This window comes from Alligator sinensis, unplaced genomic scaffold (genome assembly GCF_000455745.1).
Source record: "Alligator sinensis unplaced genomic scaffold, ASM45574v1 scaffold989_1, whole genome shotgun sequence".
Taxonomy (NCBI): domain Eukaryota; kingdom Metazoa; phylum Chordata; order Crocodylia; family Alligatoridae; genus Alligator; species Alligator sinensis.
Window position 1 is genome coordinate 1,481,584 of NW_005842266.1, and position 12,990 is coordinate 1,494,573.

The following is a 12,990-nucleotide window of genomic DNA, read 5'->3' on the forward strand; positions in this document are numbered from 1 at the left end:
TTCCCGCGGGGCGGCTAGCGATTGGCTTGCTAGCCGTATAAGAGGCTTGAGTGGTTTCCGCCCAAGTTGGAGAACTCTGGAGGAGAACCCTGCAAGGGAGGACTCCACAACCATCTGGAGGAGGAGAACTTCACATCTCGTGAAGATCTCTAAGCGCTGCGGAGCCTATCGGACCCAGCGTGTATATCTAGAAGGCTATAGGGGTCTGATCAGCCTCTCACCTCTCCCCGTCGCCGCCTGATCCCTCGACGTACCCTTCCCTGCGCGCAAGTTCCACGGAGCCTAGCAAACTTAGTGTGAGTGTATTCAGAGCTCTTTGCTTCGAGTTACTTTCTTCGGTTGACACGACAGGCTCGCGGTTTAGAGCTTTCAACTGGATTGGGCTAGAAGGTTCACGTGAAGGAACTCTAGTCCGCCTCTCTTTTCCTGCCTGCACCGCAACCATCTTCGGTGTAAATAAAATAATCTTAAATCAACCGCTAAGCGTCCGTGCCTAATTCTAGCGTGCCGCCTGCCTTCCCCGACCCAGCGTGTCCGGGCTGCTGGCCACAGCCCACCGTGCGAAAAAAACCCCCAAGGGCCTCGGACCGCTCCCGGCCCGCACAGGAAGAAGGTTCTTGAGTTATGTAGGTGCTTTAAAAAAATTGCCCCTCTTCTTAGCATACCTATGCACTGCAGCCACTGGTGTGATTGCTGGAAGGATACACTTGCTCTGGTTTTAATCATCGGGTGCATGAACTGCTAGCAGAGCAGTGACAGGATTAGCCACACAAGCATTTGCCTGGCTTTCGGACATGGAGAGGGCTCACAGCCTATGCCACCCTCCATACCGAAAGCTAGCTAATTTACAACTAATCCCCCAAAGTGGCAGACAGACCCTTAATGAATTCCGAACTCTGTCCTCACTACAAATATTATGGACATGCCCATTGGCACAGCTTCTACTGAAAACTGCATTTGCTAGTAAAATAACCATTTGGCAATATGGAAAGTGGTTCCAAGTAGGTCTGCATGCTAGTTGTGCAATGTTCGATAATGAATTACTCATTTGCTGAGCACTAGCTGTAATACGTGATGTTTAAACAGACAGCTGCTTTCATGTGTCTGTGACAGTCATCGCCCACATCCCTCCGGGGATGCACCATGGTGTGACCACTTTGTTAATCCTTGGTAGGAAACAAACAAAGACCTGGGTGAACAAATAACTCGCTTGCTTCTGCCTTTTCAAGCAATCCTTGTAACCTAACGTCATTACTTGCAAAAACTCAGGAACTGCCCCACCCTCCCCTGCTGTTTTGTAGTCACACATGTGCACGCACTAACAGTGTGTGTCACTAGCAGTGACATGCAGAGCTAGGGGCATGATTTTACAAGCATTTTCCAGCCACAGGAAAGACAGCATCCTACACAGTGCGACTGTTGAGCTTTTTGCACAGGGCTTCCACTGGCCCACAAACCCCTGTGACACATGCCGAGTGCTCAGCAGGCACACAGACTGACTTGGGCAGGAGAAATGTTGTGCCCAATGACCCAGACCCAGCTTCTCAAAATCAGGGATTTAGCATGGGATTTAAGCAGCAGAATAAACCACCTCTGATTGGATGGTGATGGAGAGGGATGACCACGTGGAGATAGGAAGGCACTGAGCACAGGCCAGGCCGGAGTATAGGCTGGACACCTGCTGTATGTTCATAGGGGCAGTGCACACTTGGGAGAAGTGCTGGTGGTCTGAAGACACCTTGTTGCCATGGGAAAGCCTGCTATACTCCATGTGCCAAGTGCTGGAGGCTGGAGCCTCAGCCCCTGCACAGCCCCTTCACACAGCGTAGACAGCCCCAAGGCTAGTTTAATTGTCCCCTTGGTGTCTCCACTGGTGTGGAATGATCACTGGGTGATGTGAGTGGTGGCTGGCTCTACACCATCTCCCCTCCACAGCTCCCGGTGTAAGGGTCCAGCAGGGGAAGGAGGCTGCTTTACATTGTATCACAGGTGAATTTGGCCTCCCCAGGCTGCCTGGTTATAGTGTTGGAAAATCAAAGCAACATTTTTCTTTCCATCTCCCCAGGCAGCAAAGTGATATCTCCTGTCTATCTGTCCTTCTACCCCCACTGCTATAGTCCCTAACCCCCCACAATATTTAGCGTGTTTTCCTCACAACACCCTTTTGAGGCCGACTAATGCTATAAGCCCATTTCACAGATGGGAAATGAGGCACCGAGTAGACTAACTGACTTGCTTAAGGTCACGCAGGGAGCCTGTGGCAGAGAAGGGAACCAATCTGAAGTCTTCTGAGTTCCAAACTAACCCTTGCCCCTGCACCATCTTTCCTCCACCTCCTGTCCTGGGTCCTTCTATTTTATGGCCTCTATAACCCCCTTCCCCTATAACCATAGCTCTGACCACCCTGTCTTCATCTGCATCTGTTTTCCCCTTGCTTTGGGATTCTCCAGCTCTGTAAAGAGGCTGCAGGGATGATCCTATGGACAGAAAGGTGGTGTACCATGAAGATATGCCAGGACCTCCCTTCCCCCTGTGCTTGCCATTTGCTTAGTTGGGTTGTGTCACTGTTCCCCAGTATCTGGTTGGGCCACTCTGGGAACACAGTAGGCAGCTGGACAGGGCAGGTCTTATGAGTTTGTCAGCTATGAGCATGCATTGGGCAAGCTGGTTATGTGTATGATATCTGCTGGCCACCAGCTCACGCCTCCCTCAACTCCCTCACCTTCTTTCCTCCCACAGCCCCTGCCCTTCTCTCCCTCCCAAAACATGGATGCTTTGTCATCTGTTTCCTTTCCGGTGCCCACGTCTCTTCTCAGGCCACACCCTGTCCCCTCCCCAGCCTGAGTCACCTCCTGCTCTGTGTTCAGGTCTCATCTGTAACAACCCTGCTGACCAGCACTAATCTGCCTCTGTCATAGCTTTCCCACCGTTCCCAGACTGGGTCTTGTGTCATACACTGAATGCGTTGTTCAGGCAGAGATGAGACCCAGCTTCTGCGCCTTGGGGAAAGTCTGGATCTGCATAACCTGGGCCCATCTCGTGTGTTTCTGTCTGATTTTGACTGAAGTCCCATTATGCAGGGGCTGTGCCACCATTTTATTTTTTACAATGCTGGGCCTGCGGATGATGCTCAGTAAATATGGAATTCTTTAAAATGTGTTCATTCTAAATACAGTGATTTGCAAATGAGGTTCAAGTCATGCATATTAATGCCATCATTTCATCTTTATGGCCATTTATTTTCCCTTGACAATCTCCAGTGAATTACTGGGCTCCTGAGGCAGCTCATTAAGGAAGACAATTTCTGTGGAAAAGGATTACCCTTACATCAGCTGATGGCCCAGGGTTCCCCAGGGCTGTGACTTTTGTTCATTGTTTGCTACTGGTCTGAACGGCACATGGGGAGAGGCTGTTACCACATCCCCTGAACTAATAGGGTTGCTGTTTGGAGACATGCCATAATCACAGGGTCGGTGCTCACATGTCTGTCTCCCGCCCTGTTGCTGGGCAAAGAATCCTTGTGCATGGTGGATGTGGCTTCTTAGGGGATTTTCTGAAATTCTCCCACCATTGCTTTAGGGCGGACATGGCTCCGTCAGCACCAGGAGTGGAGGAATGCTTGCACAAGCTGCTGTCAGGTCTGTGCTCTCGTCCCCTGGACAAGGCTGTGCTGTGACATTGTGCTTCATGTAGTTTAAGAGATCGTGGGCACTCAACCAGTATCATTAAGACACCCTCAAATTTGGAGAAGTGCTTGAAGCTAGCATTCTCTGTAACATGTAGTCCCGAGCAGGGTGGAGAATGGGAATACATGACTTGCATTGGCACATATCAAGGTGGATTTGGGAGCTTTGCTGATCGTCTGTGATGTATCCAATCTAAGCTTAACACATGGCTTGCACCCCCCACTATATCCTGCCTCAGGAGCCCAGATGGTTGATGCTGCAGTCACAGAGTTGACATCCATAAAACTGCAATGAAGTGTTTGTTATTTCAGGTGACATTTCATAATGGTAGGGTTGGTTCCCATTTTATGGCCACTTTCCATTTTTGGTGTTAAAACAGCTGTTTCAATTTTGTCGAATGTTGGGCAAATCTTAATGTTTTTGTTTCATTACTTTTCGTATTGCTCCCTCTTTTTGTTGACTGAATTGCTGCAGTATTTAAAAAAAATATATTTTCAAATAAAAATCATAAGGAAGGTAGGGTGAGAAGGGATCTCTGGGGTTATCTGGCCCAGCCCTGTGCTCAAAGCAGGATCATCCTTATCTAAACCATCCTAGGTTAGTATTTGTCTAATCTGTTCCTAAAAACTTGAGGAAGAACCTTCACACAAAACAACCAAACACCAAAAACACTCTTCAATTTATCAGAGGCAAAACACACAGAGAAGGGCACTGTTGATGCCGTCATCTGGTTAAAGGTTAAATAGTCCCATATGACTAGGTCAGTGAGTCTTAAGATTTTTAGACTCAAGTCACCCCTTGGAAAATGCCAGCTCTTAGCCTGTCATTTTTTTTTGACTATAGAAAAACAATAGAGCAATTATTTTGTTGCAAAGAACTCAAAAAGACCATGACAGATCAGAATGGTATTGACATTGTGGATGGCTGTTTAAAATCTCTGGGTTTATTTTGTGAATCGTGTGTGTGTGGTGTTTGCACACCTAATAGTGTGCTAATGTTGCACGGTATCCTCTAAAGGATCTCATGGCACCCCATGGTGCCATAGAACCCTAGTTGAGAATCAGTGGTCTAGCCTGACCAATCAAAATTGTGAACTGGGGGAAAAAACAGCAAAATCAGTATCAGAATAAACAGGCTAAATCTTTTGTTTATTTAAAGTGTCTTGAAATTTTTTGGAAAAAAAGGAAAGGAACAGCTTGCAAAAGTATTATTTTTTTGTGGAAAATTCCATTTATTTTTAAATATTGGGAACATTGGAAAAAAAGGGTTGTTTTTTTTGTTGTAGTTGTTCTCGTTTGTTTGAGAAGCTGTGATCAGGTCAGAGTAACAGGAGTATGTCACCAATAAGGAACAAACAATTCAGCAATAAAGGGTTTTTGTATAAGTATGGAATGCATCACTTCAGAGACTTCAGAAACCATGCCTCCAACATAGGCAGGCCAGAGAGCACTCACCAGGATCTGGCTCTATGGACTCCAGTGGGACTGCACTGATTGACACCAACTGAGAATCTGGGCCACTTGATTCCCAGGTAGTGATGCCAATTGCCAAGTCACCTGAGCTGAGGAGCTTCAGTGTCTTCTCAGTCTTTATTTGATAAATACCCCCTGGTTTTACTGAGAGCTTGCCTTTTTGAAGGGTGAGTGGAAAAGGAATAAGATGCTCATAGCTGGCCCCACGGGGATTTCTCTCATGCAGTTATGTATCCACATTAGGGCACAATGGGGCAGTTAGTGTCACAAGAAAAAATTCTCTCAATGAGGTGAAACGTTTCTATTTGTCTTTGCAATGGAGGCCATGTGCTGAGAGCCACTTTGTATTGGCTGAGCACCCACACTTCAGCCCTGGGAGCTGCACGTGCTGAGAAAGGGCACTCAGCATTAATGAGATTTGGGCCTTTGATTTTCAGCTGTCCCTGTACCAGACTGATTTACTAATGTGGGATTTGACACTGGTCTGGAAGCCATTTCACAGTAAAACCACAGCACAAAAGCCCGCTGCCCCACCATGCACATGCCAGCTTATAAAGCTACATTTGCCCAGGGACCTGGCTAACCTTACCCCGCCTCGGCTGGCAGGGTACCACTAAATTCAGTGCACTTCTCTCAGGCAGGTAGTTTACAAGAATTCTGCTAGCATAGGTGAGTTCTGCCCTATAGCAGCATTTAATTCTACCCAGGGCTTCTGGTAAAGAGAAGGCAGCTTTCTGTGTTCAGAAATGTGCCAAAGTGACTAGAGTTTTGTAACAAGGACAAACAGCTTCCAATTATTGAGGCTTTAAAAACAAACATCAGGCCAATCCCTTGGAGTTTGAATAAACTCAGCCCCTAGTAGCAGCGATGGGACTTTCAAGTAAACCCATGTACCTTGGTATTTGGATTTACGCTGCTTCCGTGGAGTCACTTATGGGCCACTATTTATCTGCTTATCTGGACTGGTGTAGGATCTGAACACCTTGCAGCCTTTAACCTGTTTATCCATTTAAGCCCCTGAGAGGCATGGCAGTGCTATTTTCTCTTCTGTGTATAGAAAGGGGGACTGAGCCACTGCAAGTGACTTGCTCATGGCAATACACCAGGGGTTTTCAACCTTTTTAAATAAGTGTACCCCCAGCAACTGGACGTGGAGCAGGGGATGGAGGGCAGAGCATCAGCAGCACAGGATAGTGGGTGGCAGTGGCATCCGCCACATGTGAGCTCCCTCTCCCTACGTCCGGCTGGGTGGGTGGTACCTGTACAGCCCACAGAGGGGAGCCACTGTCCTCGCCCCCCTGGCCCTGTTCCTGGGAGGCGACAGCACAGGATAGCGGGTGGCAGCGCTCCATCCCCACCTGCCTGCACATATTCCCTAGGGCCTTCCCAAGTACCCCTGGGGGTATGTGTACACCTGGTTGACAACCCCTGCAATACACCATAGACTTGTTGTCACTCTAAACTTCAGCTCAATGCTCCAACGCCTGGAACCCAACAGCGAATGTCTGTTGGGTCCAGGGGTTCGCGGTAACTCATGGCACTTCCCGCAAAGCACCGTGAGTTATAGCAACCCTCAGACTGAGCTCCCTCCACTTCCATCCCCTACCCGCCCCATTCTAAAGACAGAGCTGGGAGCAGGACTGGGCTGTATCAGCACAACCCTACTCCCAGCTCACACTGACACAAGTTAATGGAAGCACTCTGCCTTGGAGCACCTGCATCTGAACCCTCATTACCCCTATGTCTTGGGATTTGGCCCCTTTAAAGTACTCTGCAACTGTGCTCTTCGATAAGGGCATGGCTGTAGAGTACTTTCAGTGGCTGATCATGAGACAAAACATCACTTATGGCAGTGCCCACAGGTTGTGGCATCAGTGGGACCTGCATCCAGGTCTCCAGTGTCCCAGAGCAATGCAATAAACACTGGGACTAACCTCCTCCCTCTTCTGGTGTTTCTGTGCTCTCAACACTAAAATACTGTGAATGAACCAGAACTTGGGAGACTTCGCTCCCAGCTATGCCTCCCTCAGGTTTTAAAAGACTTACAAAGAATGCACACACCAGACAGGATGAAGGTATTCTGCAAGGTCTTAAGGAACACACTTAGGTGATGCCCTTATTCCCGGCAATCTAGGGAGGCCATGTTATGGAGGGTGCACATGTATGCTTAGGCACTCTCCACCCCAGTGCCTCTGCTTTCCACAGCTAGAATTAAGTTGTAGCAAAACAAGTTAGTGTGCCAGGAGTCATGGGTAGGCACAATAGGCTTTTAAAAAATTTTTTAGTAAAGCTCTTCTCACCTATTTCACCCTATTGCACTAAAAGACATGCTGATGCTCTTAACTAAGCTTTGAGCTTTTATCTAAGGGATGAAAGTGAAAATAAAGCAATCATTCCTTTCCCCTAAAGCATATGCAAACAATCCTGCCTCAGACCACCATTCGCACCCTTGCTCTCCCTCCCTCAGTGCTCTCTCTACCACAAGAGCTTATCACTCTTGTTTCCAAATACACTCGATGTCAGCAGATCATTACCTACCTGACAACAATCACTCTGTCACAGAGCACTCCAAAGTCTGGCCTCTTCAGGATAAGGCTGTGTACAGTACTCACATTCACCAGCAGGCTTGTTTTGTTGTCCTGCCCCACTTTAGAATAGAAACCCAACACCAGTTGATCCTTCCTTCCCAGGGAGCACAGCTCTGAGCACCGTGTTCGCTCAGCAGCTTCTGAAACGCTGGCAGTGGCCTTGACACAGCATGGTACTGGGATCAAACCCAGCAGCACGAGTGTGTTTCCTAAGAAAAGAAGACTGAGCAAGTCCTGGGTTCTCTATTCAAAGCAGGAGAGACCCAGGCTTTGCAATGAATGCTAATGCTGCATGCAGACTCTGTCTTAACACATTGTGGGTGCTGCTATCATCATCATGTGTGAGAGTGCTTTGTCTTGACAGTATTTCTTTTAAATAAAAGTTTGAAAGGTTTTGACAGAACAGGGTTCCCTTTCCACCTGTCTGCAGTCATATTGATAAGATTTACCTTATGATTGCCATAGGAATGAATGAAGGAATTAAGCCTGCAGAGCCTGATTTCCAACAGAGCTACATATTTTCAATTCGCAGTGAAAAATTAGATCCCGAGGGTCCCGACTTTGAAAAGCACCCAGTGTGGGCCTGACTCCCACTGAGTCACAGATGAAACTCCCTGGTTGAACAGTTAGGCTGAAGCTGGCTGCTTTATAAACCCCACACTTAAATCATCTCTCATCTCAAAGCCAACTTCAAGCTATAGTTCTAAACCTGCCAACACACATTATTCACTTCAGGTACATGAGTTGTCCCTACAAAGTCATTTAGTGTAGTATTGTCATGCAGCTCAGTTCCTGTGACTATATAGAGAATTCCAGACAGATGAATGATGGCTGTAAGAGGTAGGAAAGACCTGTTAGGGCTTAGTCTCCCTTCAGAGGGTTGTCCCTTATAGCAGTGTTTCTCAACCCCTGGGTCACCACCCAAAAGTGGGTCATGAATAAACTTTAAAAATGGATCTGTAAACTTTAAAAATGGATTCTCCTTTAAAGGAGAAAAACATGGAGTTTCAGCCTGCAAGGGGCTGCTTGCGGCACTCCATGCCACATCCCACCCCCACCTACCCCACACACTGGGGGGCTGGGACTGGGGGGCAGCTGGTCGGGAGTGTGTGGCACTGGGTCAGGATTCGTCATCAATATTTACAAATGGGTCCTGGTACAGAAAAGGTTGAGGACCAGGATAGGACACTCAGGAAAGACACCCAGTTCTCTGAAACCTGTTTGACTTAGTTCCCTGGCAACTATTAGCTTTTTATGTAGGGCCGGACTGTCCTGCTATCTACTGGCTATTGCTAAAGGCTCTTTCTGCAAGGGATAACACTGTATTTTCATTTAAATACAAGATAGCTGTAGTTTCCCACCTGGTGGTCCATCACGATAAGCATTCATCTGTTTCATTGCCCTATTCTTAAAAAAAGGTTAATTCTGAGCTAGATGAGCTACCTAGCAAGCAGCTGCTGTTCCAGAAAATAAACAATGCCTGCTTCCTCAGCTTGTTGATTTGAGTTTATAGATGCACTATCTGCTTGGCTGTTCTCTCTGTAAATATTTACTGGTGCTATGGCCCCTTGGAAAGCCTCTCAAAGTTTAGTCTCTGATAATATTTTATAGTTTGTTGATCTATACACTGACTACTACCTGCTTCTGGGCTCCATCTCATTTACTTCCCTGTTCTCTGCTCTTCAAACACAACCTTTCAGTTGCCAGTGGATTATGGATGTTTAAATGGTTATTTTTAGATCTTACCTGTTTCCTTCTCCTGAGAGAACCAGAACAACACTCATCAAAGTCCTTCCACAACAAGTTTGTCAAACAGACCCCCGGCATGCAAATTCCCTTTCTCTGCTCAATAAAGGTGCATGAAATAGGGCTCAGTTTGGTGCCCTGTCCTTGGGCTGAATTGTACTTCACTCTGTAAGCAGTCCTATTGAAACTGTTTACTGCTGGGTTTTGATAGCAATAGAATATGCACAGAGTTAGGCATTATTCTTTGGAACAAGGGTGGTCCAGTCTGGTCCCATGACAAACAAGCCAGATTTGTCAGTGAACACATAAACCCCTAAAAAGTGACATATAAACTGGTCTCCATCCAGTTTCAACATATCAATACCTTTAAGAAAATATCTGGTGAAGGTAGAATAAATAATGTTCTGAGTCTACCAGCAGTAAGTAGAGCAAACTCCCCATATTTTAACCTCCCAGTATAAATGCAAACCCCTGATATATCCTGGCCCCTTTCTCTCAGTAGCACTATGCAGAGTGACGTGTACTGTTCCTTTGCCCCCAATTCTTCTGCATCCCTCACTGACAGAGCATCAGTGGAGCATTATTTGGTCCTCCCTGGGCTCAGCCTGAATCCCTTGCGTTCAGATATTGAGCTTTGCACTCACCTGGAGCTGTAAGTGATCTGGTCCTTACAAAGCACAGGTCCCGTGAGACTGATGAAGTAGCTGTGCAAGCCAACGACTCTGATAACACACTTATTTGTATGGATGTGCGTGTGACAAAGCAGGTACCTGAAAAACCTGCAGCACAGGCAGTCTGAAAATCACTGTAGCTGGCTGGATGTTCAGTCACTCTCTCTGCTGGTAATTCAGGTTTGGCATTCAACTCACTTTGGCAGACACATCCCAAGATGCAGCTAATATCTTTGTTTTTCTGCTTATGATCACCTTTTGTCTGAAAATACACCCAAACTGCCGGTTCTGTAGATCAGATGAGAGACGTGTGAGCAGCGTGGCTTGTAGTCAGATGGTGCCACAGTTCAAAGAGCAGGCGGTTGATTTTGTGCGTTTCCTCTGGCAGCGTGCCATGGCGAGTGTCATTCTGACGGTTGCCTAATTAACGAGTGGTTGCTTCCTTTAGGGACGGAATGTGTACATGCCACGTGCACCACAAGGGTGGGGATGGTGCAACCCTGCCTTCACAACAAAAGCTGCTCAATCTATTTTTTGTTTTCTCGGTACGTCCCAACACCTCAGCAAGGCTCTGGACCATGCTGCAATGGTACTTCTGACCCCAGGGTGTGTGCATGTGTGATCTTTTTTTGCTTGCATTCTGAACTCCATTGTACTGGGCAGTAGGTATCCCTTCCCCAGTGCCCCTGTGTGGGCCAACTGAGGTAGTTAGGTAGGGGATGGGCAGAAGCCTGGCATTGCCCTCTGCAATAACAGGCTGGTCCATGCAGCTGAGTCAGCCGAAGGGCCTTTGTAGGCAGCATGGATTAGCAGTTGATTGTTACTATGAGTGCTGGGCTTCTGGCAGGAATCCATAACTGAGATGATCTATCCATTTATCAGGTCAGATTAGACAATCACAATCTATCTAGAACATCTGTGAACTCCCCTGAAGGCAGGAGAAAGCAGGGAGTAGATTTTACCTCCAAAACAATGCCACCCAGGACTGTTTCTGGTGGGACGCATTTGCAATGCTATGTCTTTCAGCACAGTCATGAGGAAGGAGCCATCTAGCCCCTAGCACCTCTTGGGAGGCGAGACCTTTTGGTTGGACTTTTTGAAAACAATGACGGTTCTAGGAAAAACAGTGGAACCAAGCTTCAGGGGAAGATGTAAAAGAGAAAACTTCTGTGTCCATTTTCCCCTTTGAGAAACCCACAGCCATTAAAGCTACTGGATGGAGCAAGGTTGCAGTTTTCCAGTTGGGTTCTAGACTGAGAAATGGCCCAGTTTGGGTGCTTCCTGAGTCTAGGCAACAGTATGCCGAGTGTCTAGTCTGAAATGTCTTGGTACCTGGAGCTCTCAGTGGCTTCTTTTGGGATCAAGGGTACTCAGCCCTTCTGAAACACTGGCCAAGACATCTCAAGGTATTAACAGGAGTGTCACTTGCAAATCAAGGGAAGTGTTTCTTCTGCTCTGTTCAGCACTGGTGAGGCCTCCCTTGGACTACTGCGCCCAGTTTTGGGCCCCTTGCTTCAAGAAGGATGTGGACAGTTTGGAAAGAGTCTAGCATAGAAAAACAAAAGTGATGGGGGGCCTGGGAGACCAGACCTATGAGGAAAAGCTGAAAGACCTAGGGTTATTTAGTCTGGAGGAGAGAAACCTGGGGTGATTTCATAATAGTCTTCAAATACTTGCGCGGTGATTATAGGGAGGATGGAGATGGTGTGGCAGGGCACCTTTGGTGCCTGCCACTTTAAGGGTTAGAATAAACAGCAGACCAGCCTGCAGGTGGCTACACTCCCAATCAGGAGTCACATGGCCAGCAGGAGGCTGCCTGATTGGGAGGAGGGCCCAGATGCTAGATATAAGAGCAGGCTTTGAGCAATAGGGCCAGCAGTTTGCTGCAAGCAGCCAGAGGGGGAACATTGCCCAGCTGGCGCTGCTGCTCACATAACATCTTGGAGGTACAGGGCAGGAACTACAGGGATGGCAGGAGGTTCCTGGTCCTGGGGCATGACCTAAACCTATACTCTGCTAGGGATGGATGGTGTGGTGGGGCTGCCTGTGGTGGGTTGGTTCCTAGGAAATGCCACACCAGTTGCCTCCCTAGTGAAAGGTAAGCATGGGGTGCCTTATAGCCTCAGCCCCAACAACCTGGTGGGTAACCCCAGAGTAGGGACAGGCATGGGTCCAGGCATTATCATCAGGCCTGAGACCCGAGGGGTGTAAGGCCCTGTGGCCCCAGTGAGGGGGCAGAGGAGTGGCCCCAATGAGGGGTTTCATTCATAGATTCATAGATTATAGAGTCAGAAGGGACTCAATGGATCATTGTGTCTGACCCCCTGCCCCTGGCAGGAAAGAGGACCGAGGTCAGATGACCCCAGCCAGGTGATTGTTAAGCCTTCTCTTGAAGACCTCCAAGTTAGGTGACAGCACCACCTCTCTTGGAAGCTCATTACAGACTCTGGCCACCCTCATTGTAAAAACTTTCTTCCTAATGTCTAACCTAAATCTACTCTCCACTAGTTTGTGCCCATTATTTCTAGTTACTCCCTGAAGCGCTCTGGTAAACAGTGCATCCCCAATTGCCTGTTGTCCTCCCCTGATTAATTTATAGGCAGCCACAAGGTCACCCCTCAGCCATCTTTTGTATAGGCTGAAGAGATCCAGATCTCTCAACCTCTCCTTGTAGGGTCTTTCACGGAGACCACTAATCATGCGGGTGGCCCTCCTTTGAACCCTTTCCAGATCCTCCGTGTCCCTCTTGAAGTGCGGCGCCCAAAACTGGACATAGTACTCCAACTGCAGCCTGACTAGCGCTGCATAGAGGGGGAGCATCACGTCC

At 47.8% G+C, this 12,990-nt stretch overlaps 1 protein-coding gene across 4 annotated transcripts in view; it reads right to left on the bottom strand.

Moving 5' to 3' along the window:
- HOPX (HOP homeobox) overlaps positions 1-10,500 on the bottom strand; it is a 22,212-nt gene extending 11,712 nt beyond the window's left edge. Inside the window, exon 1 of one of the 4 annotated variants that reach the window (XM_006027770.2) lies at positions 10,419-10,500. The gene's annotated coding sequence lies outside the window, so the exon portion shown is untranslated. The other 3 variants (XM_025209081.1, XM_006027768.2, XM_006027769.3) reach the window with 3 other exon arrangements.
- Positions 10,501-12,990: the final 2,490 nt, after the last annotated feature.